A 21,640-nucleotide genomic window follows, 5' to 3' on the forward strand; every position below is an offset into this window, starting at 1 on the left:
GACCGGACTTATGTTAATTAATTAAGGCTAGTGTTACGGTGCATAATATAAGTCTAGATAAGAAAGTTATTCATGATTAGAACAGCAGTGACAAAATATATAATTAGTTTAATAAGTATAAAATGAAAACTAGACAATGATGAAATGGAAGTCAAACACCCTCGTTCAATTTTAAGGAAAATCGTCATTAACCATTATAAACACCTGAAGGCCCTTAACTTAAAAAAAAAAAAAAAAAAAAAAAAAAGGATTCTTGAATTCTGTTGAAGCCCAAAATAGGTTTATTTTAACAAAGGCATATACTAGGAAAATATTGACTAAGAGTTTAAGCTTTGAAGAAACTCAGGGCTTCTGGACTAGTTTTGGAGGTTTATGTTATGAGGCAGAGACTTTAAATAGCTAATGACGGCTTAGTCACTAATCAATTATATAACGATTCTACCTTCAACAATGAACACATAATTGAAAATAACAATCATTCACCAACACAGGTAAGCAAAAGAAGCGAAAATAAGTGATATGATCAATGGCCATGTTAGGCTTCAACAGAAGGGCAGAAATCGCCTTTGTAACTCGACGTTTGGGAGACGAGAAAGAATGAGGATGTGCGGATACTCCATGCGGTAGCGGTGTCGTTGAGTTTCGAAGTGAAACTCTTCAGCTCCGGTGTACATGTCAAATAAAGAAGAAACGGGAGAAATAGTTAGAGGGGAAATATGATTCTTGGTAACACAATAAATAAATAAAAATCAAGATATTTATAGCACTGGAGTAGAGCATATTATGACATCCATTCAAAGTAAAGATTAATATCATCCTATAAGCATGATCTCCAAATAAAAAAAGGTATATTTCATAATTCTTCTTAACAGCTAAAAAATATTACTATGATTCCTAAGTCATAAAACAGGACTCTCGTACTACTATTTAAATTCAGCATGAAGGTTACAAAGAAAGAATATTTTTGATTCATGGAAAATTACATCCAAGTTGAACAGGATATAATCATAAAGTAACCTCAAAACACTACATCTAATGAAGGTAACAGGAAGGAAATCGAACAGTCGTATAACATGAATTCTAAATATGTAAAAAGTGTGCTAAATATAAGAGCATATATTATAGATTCGTATGAATCGATAAATTCGAATAAGGAATTTACTATTGCGCTTTCACGTCTTCTGGAATAGAAATATAGATCCTAATAACATTAGTGAATCCTATATCAAGATTTTACATATAAACAAGAAAGGGTCCTTGAGTGTTATGTCACTAAACTACAAATGCATATTCATGGTTCTCCTTTATATAGGGCTAAGGCTCAAAACAAATAAGTGTAGCAAAGCATCAATTTTTTTTTTATGATTCCTGGTGTAAAAGATAGTGATTTACAGGCATGAACACAATGGCATTCAAATGTATGGCCTGAAGAAACGATTACAGGGTCAGCCATGAGAATCATAACAATCCACGAGATATGGTAACATTCAGCCACAACCAACAGTCCAGCAGCCTGGTTTATATACTAACATCATATACTTTGTTTTTAAAATAATCTGGACTCTCGTTTACATTTAAACATGTTCAGAATTAAGTTTTAACAAACTATAAGACCTAAAAGGTACTCTTTTTAAAGTGTCTGTAAAGAAAGAAAATGAAAAACACGCATTCTTAGTATTATGCAGAAGACAATACACGCATGGATTCATTGCTTTAATACTGGTTAAAATTATGGAAACCACAAACAGAACTTCACACATATACTTAAAAAATAGGAAAGAAAGTCTAACTCACTGTTTTGGACAAAGAAGCGAGTAGCATCGTCAAAGCGAGATAATTTCTAAAATGTGGCAAAATAGCCAAGGAAACCTATATTCATGGTATCTCAAGCCTTATTCAAGCATATGATTTGCGCTCTTGACCATACCGAAATCAAGCAAAGTATCCATGACCTAGAGTATGATCTAATATGACAAATATTGAATTTTAAATCATGATTTTTTGAAGATTGATCGAAAATCACATATAAGATGTTTGGATAAACTATTCAACTCATGGAAATAGATAACATAAACACTCTATGTCAAATGGTAAAGATTTTAGTGTCTCAAGTAATGCATAAAGACTGACTTCCGGACTACATTAAACTGTCGTGATTTTCAACAAATCTTACTATGGTTAAAGGAATACCTGAAATAGGAATTCTAGTACAAATATTTATAGTTGCACTTCAATAAGAACATGACTTCCATATCAGTCAAACAATAACCTTTAAGAGACAAAAAAAACAACATCAACTGTAGCACAGATTTAAATCACAAATGATAATAGCAAGGCATTAGGCCATGATTTTTCTAAACGAACAAAATTTTAACAAAACCATAAATCAGAATAGCATCGAATTTTACCTCTTGTGGGTGCAGTGAACGAGAGTCGTCGGCCTCGAATCTACTCTCCCATTATGAACAGATCCGAACCTTAAGCCAAATAAGTTCGAATGAAAGTGTCGAGGGTTCTAGCGAACTAAAGTTTTCGTATTTCTTGTGGGATAAATCGAGTGAGAAACTATAAAGAAAATAGAGAGCAAGGATCTGTATCCAGTCCAGTTACCCCCTCCGAGAATGAAGAATAGGGTTCTATATATAGAACCCCAAATGCTAAGTTCCTATTTTAAAAACGATGTGGGACTACAAATTTTGGATTTGAAATCCTTTTGAATTTCGTTTGGGATCCGGAATTGAAATTCAAAATCTTGTACTTGAATCCCCGAAAAATGAAAATCAAAAGAGAGAAAGAGACTTACGAAGAAGAAGACAGAGGTAACGTTAATTACTTGCCCGAAATGGGCGAACCAAGACTGAATTCGACTAGGAAGGTTCGGATTTTTATGTAGAATTGGAAAAGAGGAAGAAGACAAGAAGAGGCGTGGCTGCTCATTAGGTTGAAAATATTAGGGCATCATTTTGCTGGTCCTTTTCAAAAGAAAGACTAAGGGTCTGTTTTATTGGGCTTAGGAAGAAAATAATTATGGGCTGGGTTGTTAACTTATGGGCTGTTGTATTTTGGGCGAAAATGGGCCAATTGGCTGGTCTGAAAAAAAAAAGTTTTGTGGGCTGATTGGGTTCAAATTGGCCGAATTTCATGGCCCTTTTCTTCCTTCAACTTAATTCTCTTTGGGCTTCTTAGTAATTAACTTCTACAACTCCTAAGTGATTAACTTTTATATATATTATGATGGCAATTACTGATTAATATGTAGAAAATAAGGAATTAATAAAATATTGACTTATAATTAATTTAACGAGTCCAAATCCAAAAATGAAATGGTGACGAACCACTAAAAATTGTGATAAAGTAATGCTAGTAATGTTGATAGTAAAATAGTGAAGACGAAAGTAATAAGAAGGGTAACAATATTAATAGTAGTAGCAATGAAAATAGTGGTGAAAATAAAGTATTTAGCTCGTTAATAAATTTAGAAGCCCAAGGAAATAAATTGGAATAAAGGAGGGACAAAATTGGGTGTCAACACTTGGCATAAACCAGAGAAAACTGAAGTGACACAAGTAGAACAACGAAAAAAGTAAAAACTTGAATAAATAAAATTGGAAAAACAGTAAATTTTTCTAAGTCCCTGGCAACGGCACCAAAAACCTGTTGCTCCCAAATGCACACGCAAGTATACGTGGTCGTACAAGTAATATAGAACTTATAAGTCCAGATATCGATCCCACAGAGACTTAGATTCTACTGTTTAGCTAATTCAAATTCAAATAAAACTATTCAAGAAGGTGAAAATCCAGGTGTTTGTTGTAACTAAACTAAAACTGAAAAGTAAATAATTTGTAGTGGATGTTTTTGTGACTGAGAATATTTTGACAAAGACTATAAGATTTATCAAATGAGAGATAAATCTAAGGCTATGGCTTTCGACAATCCAGTTGATCTTCGGACAATTCCACATATTTTATTTACTGGGTTACTAGTTGACGCGTTAATTATAACTTTATGATATTCTCTCAAACTAGTCACAAGCCTGTAGATGTTACTATAACGCCTATATCTCTATGGTCGTCAGAGGTAACAAGAATGCATTTAATTCTCCGTATTCAACTAAGTAGGGCTAAAGGGTATATCTCTATCCTCAGTAGCAAAGCGATTAAATCGAACAAACTCTATTTATTCTTATTACGTACGCGAATCCCCTTTCTCAAGTCCAATTCACGCACCACAGATAGTGTCTAACTATTGGCCAGATAATCAAACAATTAAGATCAAGAATAAATAAGCAACCAAAAATATGGAAAATCAATAGATGATAATTGTCGTCAAACCAACTATCATGTCTTTCGCCACAACCCTAGAATTAAGAAATTTAGCTATTCATGATTCTTAATGAACCATAAGAATTCATGAAGAAACTAGGGTTTAAAAGATGAAAAATAAAATAAACCTAGAGAGAGAAATTATAATGGTGGCTTACAAGTCTTAGAAATATCCCAACACACCGTTTTCAGCTAAATAAAACGTATATTTATAGACTATGGCAAAAAATAAATTAAGTAATCCTAATCCCAGTCGAACCGGGAGAACTGCCGCGCAAAATGGCTTGGTGTGCGGCCCTGGGCTTCTCCCCAGGCGGCGCCCCAAGAGGGCTTTTTTAGTGTCTTCGTTTCCTAAGCTTTATCCGACCATTGTGTACGGGCGTCGCCCAGGGCGGCGCCGCGACGCCCTAGGAGGGATTTTTCAATTTTTTGTTTCGTCCAGCTCCCTTCTTTTCTCCTTCTCATGCACACTTGGTCCTTGCTTCCAAAACTTGACCAAACTGCTCGATTTCCAGTTATTTGTCCTCATTGTACCTAAACACACAAACCATACTAACATAAGCGCGAATACAACGATTCCATCATAGAAATTGCAATTAAAGTACTAAGAACGAGAGGTAAAGTGACACTAAATATCAATATTTGTGCCAAATATCAAGCACTTTCCTTTGGTAGAGTTTGCATACAATAACAATTACCATTCGAGTATTGGTATGGCGCATTTTGAGGCATTATATGTTAGTAGGTGTAGATCTCCGATTAGTTGGTTCGATGGATTCGAGGCTCGACCTGGGAGCATGGATCTATTAAGAGAGTCCCTTGATAGAGTGAGAGTTATTCAGGCCAGGCTCGTGCTCAGATTTGGCAAAAGATATATGCGGACCGAAAGGTTTGGGATTTGAAGTTTGCTATTGGTGATCAAGTTCTATTAAAGCTTTCACCCATGAAGGGTGTTATGAGGTTTGTTAAGAGGGGCAAGTTGAGCCCGAGGTACATTGGTACGTTTGAAATTTTGGATTGTATCGGCGATGTAGTTTATGATTTAGCATTGCCGCCAGGCTTAGCGGGAGTCCATCCGGTCTTTTATGTTTTGATGCTGAAAAAATACCATGCCGACGGTACCTACATTATCTGTTGGGATTCTATATTACTTGATGAGAATTTGACTTATGAGGAGGAGCCTATCGCGATCTTGAATGGGCAAGTTCGGAAGTTGAGGTCAAAGAAGATTGCTTTTGTAAAGGTGCAATAGAAGCACTGTCCTGTGAAAGAGGCTACTTAGGAGATTGAGTCTGATATGCATAGCCGATATCCCTAGTTGTTCACTGATTCAGTTATTTCCTATTTTCCTTCTTTTCTTCGCTCTAGGACGAGCAACGATTCAATTAGTATCTTATGTAACGAACCGTTTGGTCGTTATAGTCTCTTCGACATTTTTGCCCATTCCCGAGAATTGATTATCTCACTAGAATCGAGGGAACCATTGACACGCTTTTCGAGGTGTCTAGATCGGATTCGGGAAACTTTGGTGAAAATATAGGCTTAAAGTGAAAAATGATTGACCCAAAGTTGACTTTTGGGAAAATGGATCTTTTTCGGAATTTCGTCGATTCCGAGAGGTCCGGATGGTCGTTTAGAACTTGTATATATATTTGGTTCAGTTCCCAATGCATTCAGATGCATTTCGAGACTTGGGATGGGAAATTAGAAATGAGGCATCAGGGGTTGACTCGGTCAACGAAGCCCCCGTTGGAAATTTTGAGACCACGAGCGCGTTCCCAGCATATTTTTGTGTGGGTCTGTGTGTTTTGTTTGTGAGAAGATGGCCTCGGGAATAACCCAGGATTTCGATTGAAGACTTAGAAAAATGGGGGATTCTGATGTCTGGTGCCCGCAATGGCGGCACTGTTGTTGCAGTGTGTTGGCCGCTGGGGAGGCCATGTATATTGTTGGCCATACCGCTGTGGCGATCTCCCAGCCGCAGTAGCAGTGTCGCTGTAGCGGCATCTCTACCGCCGTGGCGGTGTAGGGCAGTTATTTTTCATTAAGTGTGGTTTAAATAAGTCTTAGACCCTCATCATTTTCCATTTTCGATATTAGATCCTTAGTGAATGGTTCATGGAGATACTTTGGAGAAATTCTTGGAGGTAAACCTTGCCTAATTGTTTACTCTTCCTTAATCACAATCATCTTAGATTTCCCCCTTCCCTTTAACAATCCCTTAGAGATGGAATTTGAAAGAGGGTTTTGATGAACTTTCCCTTAGGCTCATGTATGAGGAAATTGATGATGTTTATGTTAAATTTTGACTAATCTAAGCCTCTTAATCATATATCTTCCACTTTTAGTGTTGAATTTCGGAATCAAAGACTTAGCGTTTATACCCAATTTTGGGGGTTTTGCTTGAAATCAGAAATTAGGCTAATCCTTAAGCTAAATCAACAATTAATGATTGGGTTATGATTACCTAGTACTTAATTTAGTAATTTGCCCCCGAATTTCCTGTTTTGCCTTTGTGGGCCAGTTTTCCCGATTTCTAGGGTTAGAATGGACCTAATTGAAATCATAGAAATATTAGTATTATTCTTCATGATTTCTAATATAGAATTTTATTATTCTTAAGACTAGTTTGGTTCTAAGCTACAGCGGAAAGGCAAGGCAAAGGAGTGAGTTGTTGGTGTTGCGGTTTGGCAATCTAGGTAGGTTATGGTTTACCTTTGGTCAGACTTCGTATAGTGAATCACATATTTAGATTATAATGTCAGAGACAGCATGTGAACCTTCAGGTATGAAGTTGGGATGGATATCGCCTTAGGTTGGGCCTTGATGTGTGTTGGGACTAGCCACCCCGTTATGTGTGCCTTGATTGTTCAATTGTGTTGGCTTGATGCTATGTGTAGTTGATAGATATCAAATGTTGTTTTGTCGTGTTGATTTGGATAGAACTGACCAACCCGTTATTGCTATTTGTACTTGTTTATATTGTTGGCATACCCACTGTTGGTACTTGAGTTATTGATATATGTTGGCATACCCACTGTTGGTGTTGTGATGTGATACGTTGTTGGCGTACCCCGTTGTGGTACTTGTGATATTAAACTTGATTGATTTACATATGCATTGCACATATTCTCTCATATTCATGATGTATAGCCGATACCCGGTTCGGTATCGTTAATTGAGCGGAACTGATATTTTGATAAATTCTTTACTTGAGTGATTATGAAAAGGCCGATGTCCAAAGATCCATTCCTGAATCATTGATTATATGAAACTGATATTTAATAAACTTTTTTTCTTGAGTGATTGTGAGAAGGTCGATGTCCGAGGTTCAATTCCAAAATCGTTGATTGTGTGAAAATGACATTGACAGACTCTTTTACTTGAGTGGCTGTGAGATGGCTGATGCCCGATGATCTATTCCGGCATTGTTGTTGCATGGCCAATTTCGATGATGTTATATCCCGTATTTTTGTACGTTGGATTATTCGTAAGCTGAGGTGGGATCCACATGTCGAGATTTTTTAAAAGACATATGACAAGTTATATGGATAATATAGGTGAAGTTAAACACAACTCAAGAAGGACCCTTGAGCCAAATCCAAGTGTAAGCCCTCCAAAAAGATGTTTTTAAGTTACGTTTTTGGGTGATCTGACTTCAGAAGGCCATAACCCCATCAGTATTTGGGAATTTTGGAAAACTCCCAAAATGAGAGTTGTAGATAATTGAAATACCTTTCCAACCATAGGTCGTGGGCCTGTATGCGACATCGGGATAAAGAGTTATGGACGTTTTAAGGTAGAAAGGTCAAGCTGGGCAGTGAAATGGGCCCAACCCGATTCCAATCCGGGTCAGGCCCATTTCCCTTGTTATTTAAGGGAAGTTTCACCCTTCTCCTCCTCATTTTCAGACCAAAAATACCCAGAAAATTCTAGAGAGAGAGAGGGAGGAAAGCCTTAGAGAGAAAAACCAAGTGTTGATCAAAATCCGAGCCCCGAGCCCCGAGCCCCGAATCCCGAAGTCCATGAAGAGAAAAGTGTGGTACGTTGCGTTGCCTTCAATTTGAACTAAAAATCAGCCAAGAAGAAGAGTGTTGACGTGGTTGCTGCATACTTAAGGTAATATTAAGTTCCCTTTTTCATTGTCAATAAGTTCATTTAGAGTTTTAACGGATTAGAACGGAGAAAATAGCGTTATAAATTCGTTTGTTGTTTTATTGAGATTTATGGATCGGTGGCTGTTTTGTGACAATATTTTGGGGCTATTTGGTGGTTGTTATGAATGGTTTTGTGGGCTGGAATATCGTGAGATTGGCTGTAGTTGTTGTTGTTGTTGTGTTTGTTGTTATACTATAGATATACGAAACTAAAGAAGTGTATACAAGCATTGGTATACGAATGTATATTGAGCTGTTTTGGAGGTGATTTAAGAATGGATTTAATTCTAGTTTGATATGAAATTGTTGGTGTTGCTGTTGTTGGTATTTTGATTGATGTTTGGCTATATTGGAATCTCGAGGATTGTTAAGTTTTCAGGGGAAATGCTGCCCGAATTTCGTTAAGTTTCATTCGTACTTGGATTGGTTAGTAAGTGATGTGGATGATCTAACTGTGGCTTATGTTATCTTAATATTAGACCTACGAGCTCGAGAAGTAGACGTTGGACATTTAAATAAGCGTTAAAGGTATGTAAAGCTAACCCTTCTTTCTTTTTGGCATGATCTTTATGAAACAAACAGACGATGTATATATATGACTCCAAAGAAGCTCATATTCTTAGAGCCACTAGGATGACTAATGTTCTTGACTTCCAAAAGCTATTTCATTATGTCTTGATACGTGTATATGATTCCAGAAGTTCTATTTTAATTTAATCCGTAGTGACATTCGAAAGGTACTTGATATGACTATCGTCTAAATTTTCAAATGATGGTTCATTTTGATTATCTTATTGAGTCTCTCATATGATTTAATTTGCATATGGTTGCTCACTACGCTACTCGTGCATGCCTCAATACATCTTTCACTGAGTCCCGGGCCAGGATACGTTCTCGTGCACAGTTTCACTGCATTGTTCACCGAGTCCCTCACTAGAGGGCCGGGATACGGTATATATATATATATATATATATAGATGATGTGATGGTGTGATGATGTGATGATTCTCTTTATTGTATTTAATGCTTTATATACTCAGTACATATCTTGTACTGACCCCCCTTCTTCGGGGGGGCTGCGTTTCATGCCCGCAGGTACAGATAGTCGGTTTGGTGACCCTTCATCATAGGACTTCCACTCAGCTGTCTTGGAGAGCTCTGTTGTTCCGGAGCCTAAACTTTTGATACAGATCTTATGATGTACGTATATGTTTACCCAGGGGTATGGCGGGGCCCTGTCCCGTCATATTTCGCTATCGATACTCTTAGAGGTCTGTAGACATGTGTGTGGGTTGTGTATAAGTTTGTTCAGCTGTGTTTATACGATGTGCTATGGATATGTTCGTATGTAGTGGCAGCCTTGTCGGCTTGCGCATGATATTGATATGTAGTGGCAGCCTTTTCGGCTTGTGTATCATTTTATGATTTGATCAGTTGTGACTCCTCAGGAGACAGTTATCTGGACATATATATATATATATATATATATATATATATATATATATATATATATATATATATATATATATATATATATATGATGACGTTATGAACCTTCGGAGTTCTTTTGCAAGTTTCCATATTGTTCATAGTTTGAATTTGGCTATATCTAATAGGTACATATATGAGTGTCCAGCTCGGGCACTAGTCATGGCCCATAGGGTTGGGTCGTGACAAAAGTGGTATTAGAGCAGTTCATCATCGGAGTGTCTACAGACCGTGTCTAGTAGAGTCTTGTTTATCGGTGTGTTGTGCACCACACCTATAAACAAGAAGCTACAGGACATTTAGGATGTTACCTTTCTTTCATATCTAAGATCGTGCGATAGAGCCCATCCATAGGAAATGAAATTCCTTATACTAACCCTTGATTTCAGCTGAAGAACGACATCGACAGAAGAAAGTGATTGATGATATTGGAAGTTACAAAGTACACAGGTAAGCAACGATGCGAAAGACGCATGCCGAATAAGGTAAGAATATTGAAGTATGATTGAAATGTAAAGTTAAAGAATGAAAGGGAAGGTAGATAGGAAGGTATAACAGGACAGATCGCTAAAGGATCAAGTACGTCTCGAGGTGTGATATATGAGGTAAGTTTCGACATCTTTATACTTTTACTTGAGATTGGGAGCCCTGTGTGGCTATGATGTGATATAATATATACGTATATATGTTGGCCCTGTGAGGCATTGTTGGTATTTCCTGCGTGCAGGTTTTGGAATAGTAAGAAATACAGAGGAAACTCTGCCAAAATTTTCTTAGAAATAAAAAGGGAATGAGATATAAGTTCGTAATATATCTTGAAAGGTTGTGTCAACAGTAATGATAGGATTTGACCAAGTTGCAAGTCTGACTTCGAGAAATAAGTTAACGGTTGAATTGATGGTAATAGTAATTATGAGATCAAGATCAATATGGTAAAAAGGAAATGTTAAGACAATTTGGAAGGGCTTGTGATAATAAAAGATGATTTAGAAAGGGCTGGCAAATCTTAATAGAGTGTTATGTTGAGATATCAACTGAATTGATCAGTAGGGATAAATTACGACGAGTCTATAGTTAAAAGGAGTAATAGTATGATTGAGACAAGAGTACGGAGGAGGAATAATTGTGACGAATACGAATGTATTGATAAGACAGCCTGTGAGGTATTAAGGCTAAGATTAATCAGGGAGGGTAAAAGGGTTAAGTACGCCTACTCCACAGAGTGTAATTAAACCATAGTAAGAAACGTGAATCCTTAAGGTTAAGAAGTATTACACCATAGGATTAATTACGAACAGGATATTATGTGAATATAATAAGGATTTTTATGAAAATGAGTAAAGCCTAGTGAGGAAGTGACTAAAGGATATGGCGTGGTCTATGCGACTGAGGTATAAAGGCAAATGTGAAATGGAAAGGCAAGGTATATAACGAATAAGAAAGACTTATAAAGTTCTTTTATAGGGAAGGTTCAGAATACAGATTATGTGGTAACGGAAATTAAAGCAAGCACAAGAAAAGAAGGAGTTAATTGAAAGAAGGAAATAAGAAGGAAGCGAGCGAGATAACAGTGCAGTAATAGGTTACGACATGTATAGCCGAGAACACGAGTAATATAAGTGACAGAGTTGTGAAAGACCAAATTACAGAAAGATGAGCAACGAAGCAGAATGAGTGCTAGAAAATGACTGTTATGATAAGAACAAATAGGGATGAACAGAATATGTTTTAAATGAGAAAGGGATTATGCAGAAGTAGTGTTTTCCGAAGGGTACAGAGGTAGCATGAGATTCCTCGTGTACAGAATAAAAGATGGATATAGACTGGAGAAATGGTAAGAGAATTCAAAAGGAAACACCTAAGATAGACGTGATAAATTGAGTACGAGTATAGAACAAAAGGGAAATATATAGCTATGAACTTAAAGGTGTAACACGACGACAAGGTGATAAGATAAGACCATTATTAAGACGAACTTGATATGATTTTGAGTAAGTTAGAAGCCAGTGTTGGGTACACAACAAGGGTAAAAGAGCATAAGGCACAAAGGAGTATTGCGTATATGATTTCACCTCGAAAATAGTGAAATCCTTAAAGGACAAAGACTGTAGGCCTGAGGAACAAATAATGTGTTGTAAATTTATCAAAGGAAACAGATGATATAGGTTGGGATAAAGACAATATTACAAGAACTTTGGACACTTATCATCGGAAAATAAGTGTTATCTAATTGAGAACTTGGAACGACTACAAGCACTCATTAATTATCGATTGGATTCAGTGGAATGTGACCTTGGATGAGTTGCTACATTGGTCGCATTACTCGAGTACAGATTATCGGATGAGATTTCATACTATATATAGGAAGGTTTTCGTCGCTTCGTGATTTTGTTAAAGGTTTCGTACGTGGATAATCAAAGTTATAAATTATAAAGAAAATACATATATATTGTACAGTATACCAAGTGAATTGGAAAGAGGATCAGATGAATTTGAAGATTGGAAATAGGGACGTAGAACGGAATATAAACAGATAATGGTATAAGTACACCCTAAAGGGGGGAAGCGAGTGTAAGATGGAAGCAATTGACACTGCAATATGTTTGATATGGATACTTAAACTTCAAGTAAGATCCCTTGCTGAAACAAGTTAGTAAGATCTGAAAGCCAGCAATGAATGGATAGAAGTCAGTATGATATTTGAGATGGTGCGGAGAAGCATCTATAAAAGATCTTGAATGATATGGCATTACAAAGTGAGTGCTTATAAAAAAGAAGAATACGACAAGAGAATGGTAACGAGTAACTTAAGAGATATTGTAAAGGATAGCAATGCTATACTAGATTAGAGGCTAAGATTTGGCAATAGAATTGTGCGCTAATGATGTTGCAACTTATAAGTAGCAAAGGGGAGAGATAGAAAATCTCCTATAGTAGGATATGAGAAAATCAAATGGTAAAATAAAGAAAGGGAAAGGAGTATGACAACATAGCTACGAGCGAGCTTTAGTAAGGATGAAATATGTAAAGCAGAATGAACCAGGAAAAGGAAGGACTGCGACTAAGATTGGACATACTTTATACAAGCTGTACAAGAATAGTTATACAACCTATGAGTATTTGTATGCTAAGAATGAGACCAAGTGAGTACTTGATAAGAAGAGTAAGGATTCGGTAATAACAATGCGGTTGCGATATTTTGGATACATTAAGGAAAGGTGTAAGATGGTTTGAACCAAGGTACCGAGATAGAATTAGTACTGAGGGAAAATAGGACATGGCCATAGTTGAGCCCCCATACCGATTGAAAGATACAAGAGAAAAATGCAAGTAAAGCATAAGGACTAGTGAAATGACGCTAAGGTATTTGAGCACCTTCGCATGCTCTTGAAAAGATCGCAATATAATGTGTGACAGAAAAGCTAAGAAAAAAATAATAATAATAAGAACAAAAAAATCTGAGTAAAGAGGCAGTAGAAGAGTGTGAATTAAAGGTAAAGAAACAACACGAGATGATATGCCTAAAGTGTTACAAGTTGGGTTAAGGGAAATTGTGAAATGGTTTAGGCGAGACGATCAGAACAAGCTGGTTACTGGATGACAGTGAATTTATATGTCAAATCAAAAATTCATTCAGAGTTATACCAGTTAATGATAGAAAGAGCACAGAGCAGCTATGTAAAGTTATTATATGAGGGAACTCTAGCGCTACTTGATAGTCAACTCTAAAGATTGAGATTAAGAGCTAAAAAAAGTAGAGTGACAGTTAAAGAAGTCGAGAAGTGATACATGAGGCTGAAGATTCCAGAATATGGACTGTAATAGCAGAGAAATGCAAAGTTATTGAAGTAAAACAATGTTACACCTTGGAAAATTTCGTTTTATTCGTCGAGTCTGCAAAGGGTCTAAAGGTTACCAGAGGCATGAAATACTCCAAAGACTGTAAAGTCTAATAAATCGACGAGGGACAGCGCATTATAGAATCTTATGTAAAGATTAAGAGGTAAGATGCAGTGAACGATACCTCTTAAGGGAGTAACTTATAGAATAGAGGTATGGACGGAAGGACAAAAGAGGGACGGAAAGTTCAAGATAGCACTTCGTAAGTGATGCAAAATGTGAAACAGATTTGAAAAATAGGCATATGATAGAAGAGAGGTATTACCTCAATGTGAGGATAGGGGTGCTATAGGGAAAACTACCTATACAAGTGTTCACTTACGATGCGAGATGGGTATTTACCTCAAAAATAGTGCTCTCGAGAGATTCATTATGGGACATGATTAACATGAGATTTAAAACCCCTTACGATCATCATGTGTTTTAACCTTTATTCAGATATAAGTTAAGCGAGAAGAGACACCCGGAGAAGATTCTAAAGATGAGAAGAAGGTTCCTGATTATTAAGTAATCGCAAAAGGTTAAGAGATGACATGCTATCAGTATGTAACAGATGATTCACGTGGTTGACTTCATAATGTGGGTATAGAGGTAATGACTATGCGATTAAGATTGTGGGAAGGAGTAACGATATGGACGAAAGGTTCCTAGACTAGTTGAAAAAAAAGAGGTCGACGAGTACAAAAAGGGACGATCCAAAATAGCACCAAGAAGCAAGCAAGGAAGAGTGTCGTATCTGAATAAGGGAATTTGTCTAATACTAGAGAAGATTAAGGAGCCCATAGCATAATAGCATGGAAATCAGGAACTAAAGGGGACAACCATTTCAAGAAACTAATCAAAGCATCATAAGCTCGCAAGGAACAACATTCGAGGACGAATTTTCCAAAGGGGGGGAAGGATGTTATATCCCATATTTTTGTACGTTGTATTATTCGTAAGCTGAGGTGGGGTCCACATATCGAGATTTTTTTAAAAGACATATGACAAGTTATATGGATAATATATGTGAAGTTAAATACAACTCAAGAAGGACCCTTGAGCCAAATTCAAGTGTAAGCCCTCCAAAAAGATGTTTTTAAGTTACGTTTTTGGGTGATCTGACTTCGGGAGGCCATAACCCCATCCGTATTTGAGAATTTGGGAAAACTCCCAAAATGAAAGTTGTAGATAATTGAAATACCTTTCCAACCATAGGTCGTGGGCCTGCATGTGACATCGGGATAAAGAGTTATGGACGTTTTAAGGCAGAAAGGTCAAGCTGGGCAGTGAAATGGGCCCAACCCGATTCCAATCCGGGTCAGGCCCATTTCCCTTGTTATTTAAGGGAAGTTTCACCCTTCTCCTCCTCATTTTCAGACCAAAAAGACCCATAAAATTCTTGAGAGAGAGAGAGGGAGGAAAGCCTTAGAGATAAAAACCAAGTGTTGATCAAAATCTGAGCCCCGAATCCCGAAGTCCATGAAGAGAAAAGTGTGGTACGTTGCGTTGCCTTCAATTTGAGCTAAAATCAGCCAAGAAGAAGAGTGTTGACGTGGTTTCTGCATACTTAAGGTAAGATTAAGGTCCCTTTTTCATTGTTAATAAGTTCATTTAGAGTTTTAACGGATTAGAACGGAGAAAATAGCGTTATAAATTCGTTTGTTGTTTTATTGAGATTTATGGATCGGTGGTTGTTTTGTGACAATATTTTGGGGCTGTTTGGTGGTTGTTATGAATGGTTTTGTGGGCTGGAATATCGTGAGATTGGCTGTAGTTGTTGTGGTTGTTGTATTTGTTGTTATACTATAGATATACGAAACTAAAGAAGTGTATACAAGCATTGGTATACGAATGTATATTGGGCTGTTTTGGAGGTGATATAAGAGTGGATTTAATTCTAGTTTGATATGTAATTGTTGGTGTTGCTGTTGTTGGTATTTTGATTGATGTTTGGACATATTGGAATCTCGAGGATTGTTAAGTTTTCAGGGGAAATGCTGCCCGAATTTCGTTAAGTTTCATTCGTACTTGGATTGGTTAGTAAGTGATGTGGATGATCTAACTGTGGCTTATGTTATCTTAATTTTAAACCTACGAGCTCGAGAAGTAGACGTTGGACATTTAAATAAGCGTTAAAGGTATGTAAAGCTAACCCTTTTTTTTTCTTTTTGGCATGATCTTTATGAAACAAACAGACGATGTATATATATGACTCCAAAGAAGCTCCTATTCTTAGAGCCACTAGGATGACTAATGTTCTTGACTTCCAGAAGCTATTTCATTATGTCTTGATACGTGTATATGATTCCAGAAGTTCTATTTTAATTTAATCCATAGTGACATTCGAAAGGTACTTGATATGACTATCGTCTAAATTTTCAAATGATGGTTCATTTTGATTATCTTATTGAGTCTCAGATATGATTCAATTTGCATATGGTTGCTCACTACTCTACTTGTGCATGCCTCAATACATCTTTCATTGAGTCCCGGGCCAGGATACGTTCTCGTGCACAGTTTCACTGCATTGTTCACCGAGTCCCTCACTAGAGGGCCGGGATACGGTATATATATATATATATATATATATATATATATATATATATATAGATGATGTGATGGTGTGATGATGTGATGATATGATGATGTGATTATGGCGCCAAGGATGGTATGTGGCGACCTTATTCACCGAGTCCCATAATGGGCCGGATATGATATATGATATTGATATACATGATTTTCACTTCATAAGGCAACTGTATTGATATTTTAAACTGTATTGATATTTTTCGGTAATCTCTATTTCATTTATGATCTTCTTTATTGTATTTAATGCTTTATATACTCAGTACATATCTCGTACTGACCCCCCTTCTTCGGGGGGGGGGGGGGGGAGGGGGGGCTGCGTTTCCTGCCCGCAGGTACAGATAGTCGGTTTGGTGACCCTTCATCATAGGACTTCCACTCAGCTGTCTTGGAGAGCTCTATTGTTCCGGAGCCTAGACTTTTGGTACAGATCTTATGATGTACGTATATGTTTACCTAGGGGTACGGCGGGGCCCTGTCCCGTCATATTTCGCTATCGATACTCTTAGAGGTCTGTAGACATATGTGTGGGTTATGTATAAGTTTGTTCAGCTGTGTTTATACGATGTGCTATGGATATGTTCGTATGTAGTGGCAGCCTTGTCGGCTTGCGCATGATATTAATATGTTGCGTATCATTTTATGATTTGATCAGTTGTGACTCCTCAGGAGACAGTTATCTGGACATATATATATGATGACGTTATGAACCTTCGGAGTTCTTTTGCAAGTTTCCATATTGTTCATAGTTTCAATTTGGCTATATCTAACAGGTACGTATATGAGTGTCCAGCTCGGGCACTAGTCATGGCCCATGGGGTTGGGTCGTGACAGATGATATCCCGGAATCGTTATTAGTGCATGGATTATGACTTGATTGAGATGTTTGATGTTTGGATTGTGATAATTGTACTGGATCGGATATATATTCAGACTTGACATATTCAAATTTAGATGCTTTACATAAGCGATGATGGATACTCGATGGCGAATATATTATCTCATGCTTGGTTGGTTTAATTGCTTATCTGCTTTATTTTCTGAATTGTGCTAACTATGCTTAGTCGTCCGATGATGCCTACCAGTACCATTTGGTTGTACTGACCAACACTTGCTACATTCTTTGATGAATGTAGAGTACCAAGTCGGATCCACTTCTGTGACCTGTGGCTGATCGACACTTTAGCTTTATCTTAAGTTTCCAGGGTGAGCATGACGTCCGCTGACCTTAAAGACTTTCCTATTATATGTCTTACTTTTACTTTAGAGACATAGACATTATGTATTAGTATTCCAGATTGTATTATTCTCCTTAGATGCTTTTGTATTATTCAAACTAGACCATGGGGGAGTTTATTGTCTTCCGCACTTTCTACTACTTATATATAGATATATCGTGAGACTTACGTATTTGTTCGATTCCGCTGTTTTAAATTCATACTTCTTGTATTTATTCATTGTTGGGTTGAGGGTTCGCTTACCGAGGTGGGAAGGTAAGTGTCTGCACGGCCTAAGCAAAATGGGTAGTGACAAAGATACGCAAGCCCAAATGTAACAACCATGAAGGAGCAGCCCAGCTTAATAATTCTATATATATTATAAAGCTACGAATTAGAGAAGTGATGTGGCACTTCTATTTGGTCAAGAATCATATTTATCTTTTTTCTGATTTTTTTGACATTTTCCCCTTCATTTTTATTACTTTTTATTGTACAAAAATAAATGTGTCAATTACTACTCGTCTATTCATTCTTATTCTTTAATGTTTATATTTAAATGTCTCAATATTTACAACTCCACTCATTCCTATTCAATATTTTAGTTCTTCTTCCCTCCCACTATTCAAGATGTTACAAAAGTAACTACCCAATTAATTAGATTTATTTGGAGCATTATTCCAATATGCCTAACGTCTTGACCATGGGGAATAAAACGACACATACACTTTCAATTGTAATAAGCTCATTGAGGGGTCATGAAGTTGGAAAGATATGAATTATGGAGGGCTATATATAACTTGTAGTTGTTGGGTCATCACACATTGCATCCACGAAAATCCTCAAGACTCAATAATAAAGAATTAGGGAAAGCAGAGAGACCAAGCATAGGGAGCACCAATTTATTTTAGATGTGCTGCTTGATTATGAGATAATTACTAATCTACTTGTGGTATTTTTATTTTCTGAATATCTTTCTATTTGTATGTGTGTCTTAATTTACATGTTTTTTATTTATTATTTTTTATCGCGAAAAAGACTACCACCTAATAGTTCCAACTATTGTATCTATACAAGTTAAATATTGTTGTATGTTTCTACTCCCTGCTAACTTAGGTCAATGTTAGTGGTTCGCTATGATTTGGCTTAAACAAGATTAGCATATAATGACAGTAGAGTTACTTGGCTATGATATTTTGTAATAGGATTAAGTTTAACGAGTAATTTTAGATGCACGTGTCTTTTAAAGATCATAACAAATACATATTACTTCCCTATAAGTGTGTCATATGATTAGGAAAGTTTTTTGCTTGATATTACACGTTATAATTCAAAAAATGAGGGTTAAATATCTAAAAATAAGAACAATAAACCTTGAGAAAACATTTATTTTAAAACATACTGATAGTTATGACTGAAGAATCTACTAACAATATAGTTGGTCAAAGAGGGCACCTCCGGCATCATAAATTGAGGTCTCTAAGATACGTGACAATACAAACTTTTGTATATTTTTACTTTTTACTATAGAACACATGTAATTTATGAAGATACAAGTTTGATGATACTTTTATCATCGCGCGAAGCGCGGCCACTTTCACTAGTAAGAAATAAAGGGGAAGGCCCAAGTATAAAATCAGATGAAGAAACAAAGCATTCAGATCATGAATAAAGGGAGCAGGCCCAACAAATGGTCACATAGGGAGATTTGGGCCCATAGTTAAGCTACAGAAAATACAAGGCTAAATACACAACTTAATTTCAATGATATACGCAATATACCTTCCTTTTATACATCAGAGTGTATACAAGCAATGTATACCTCATATATCTAGAATATACTGAACATACATATCAACACAGAACAAGAAAAAAAAAGTTGATGAAGGGGTTGATACATATAGACTCCAAATTCATTTTCAAAGTAGAGTTCCTTCTCAATCAACTTAGGCATCATTCCAACAAATATAAATAAAATACATAAAGGGAAAAGCTAAATCTGAGCCCTATTTTAACAAGTAACTATTAACATCCTGAAATCCATAATTATTAGACTAATTAACTAATGTCATTAACATTTGAAGGGAAACATGATGTTTTGTTTCATGTATTTAACAGGTGCACATGCTATCACAGCTAACTTGAGTTGAATAAACTAAACATGAGTGCTTATACTAATAATTAGACCTTATTCTCAGTGAAAACTGCAGTGCTAATATGATGTCATTTGACCTAGCACCTATCATTCAAACTATCATTTTTGCACCTAAAATATACAAAATGCTCATATGAATTAAACATGATTAATACAGCATGCTGAACACCTATTCAGGGGGCTAAGATAAGCAAACTAAACAAAACAGACAACCAAAGTATCTAAATTGTTTGAACGGATAATCAGGCTATATGATGCTATTCTACAGTAGAAAATAGTGTATTTGTATAACAAGTGATTAGGATAAACATGAGGACTAATATGAAAGATACATGAACTATTGGACTAATCATACTTAATAGGCTGATAACAAGATTATCTAACATTTTAACTAATTTAAAACTACACTCAACATTTGAACTACATAAAATAACCATACAATGACTACAAACTAACATATTATTACTTTAAACTAAAACCAGGACGAACACCTAATACTAAACATGCTCAACAGGCTAATTAACGTAATAGTAAACACACATAAGCTAAAAAATTAAACTAAAAGGGAGAATTATTACCTCTTTTGAGTGCAGCGTTGATCGAGAATAGAAATTGGAGATTCCTTTGCTCCTCTAGCCTCAAAACTCAGCCACAAAATCAAAGAAAATACTTAAAATTTTAGACTTAACCCGAATAATTAAAGTTTCAAAGCAAAGTGCAAAAACTTAGATAATTTGAGTGTTTTTGTGAATGGATGATATTCTGTGTGTTGTGAAGGATGGGGGGTTCTATTTATAGTGTAACACCCCGTACTTTTAATGAAAGTTTTGACCACGATCCTAGACTTAGAACATCAGATAAAGAATGTGGGAATTGAAATTTTTCCGTTAAGTTGTGATATGGTGGTTTACGCCCATGAACAGTGGTCGTATTTCAATTTACGACCATGAACAGTGCCCGTAAACTGAAACCAAGAATTTCTGAACATTCTGGAATTTGACATTTTGAGGTCATATGGTTAAATACGGACCGTATTTCACTTTACGGCCCGTATTTCAAAACGTGTTTGGAATTTGGGAAAACTTCCTTGATGAAAGTTGTAGAGCATTGAAATACCTTTCCAACGGTATCTTACGGGGGTCAAACGGACATCTGTGCAAAGAGTTATGGCTATTTTATTGAAGAGAGACAGTGCAGTCCATATGGCAGAATACTGTCCGTATTGCAGTTTACGGCCCGTAAACTTGAAATACGGCCAGCACAGTGCTGGACGTAAACTGCATTTTCCAAAACATTATATGTTCGTTTATATCAGTTCAAGTCATTATTTTTCATTCCCACAAACCCTAGAACGACCTCCTACTCTCCTCCAACATCAAGAACACCAAGGTAAGTCCATTCCAATTATTCCAACTCAATTCTAACATATATCCTTGTAATCTAAACAAGAAATAATCATTCCTAATCTAGGGTTTTCAAGAAAACCCATCTCAAGATTCAAGAATCAAGATTTAGGAAATCTTCTTCAAAATCCAAGTCTTTAATTCAAGTTTTGGAACAACTAAGGTATGTAGAACTTCCATCCACATGAGGGAATCTCTATGTTCTTCCCCATGCTTCGTTTCCTTGATATCCATGAAGTTCAAATCTTAGGGCACTAAATCCAACATATTGGTAGCCCGTATTTAAGTATTTATGTACATGAATTTTGTATCTATATTCGTTGTTGTATTCCTAATCTTCCATTACGGTTATTAGGAATCCTATCTAAATCCATGAATCATGAATTCTTCCTCATGTGTTCTCATTATGTTTATATGAAACTTTATG

The 21,640-nt window shown here is 36.3% G+C and overlaps 1 long non-coding RNA gene across 1 annotated transcript; it reads right to left on the bottom strand.

Annotated features, from left to right (window-relative positions):
* Positions 1-396: 396 nt before the first annotated feature.
* LOC132630493 (uncharacterized) lies at positions 397-2,961 on the bottom strand. Its single transcript, XR_009578596.1, has 2 exons — positions 2,409-2,961; positions 397-2,269 (listed from the first exon to the last, which is right to left on the bottom strand). It is a non-coding gene; the product is annotated as an uncharacterized LOC132630493 (long non-coding RNA).
* Positions 2,962-21,640: the final 18,679 nt, after the last annotated feature.

Source organism: Lycium barbarum, chromosome 3, assembly GCF_019175385.1.
Source record: "Lycium barbarum isolate Lr01 chromosome 3, ASM1917538v2, whole genome shotgun sequence".
NCBI lineage: Eukaryota > Viridiplantae > Streptophyta > Magnoliopsida > Solanales > Solanaceae > Lycium > Lycium barbarum.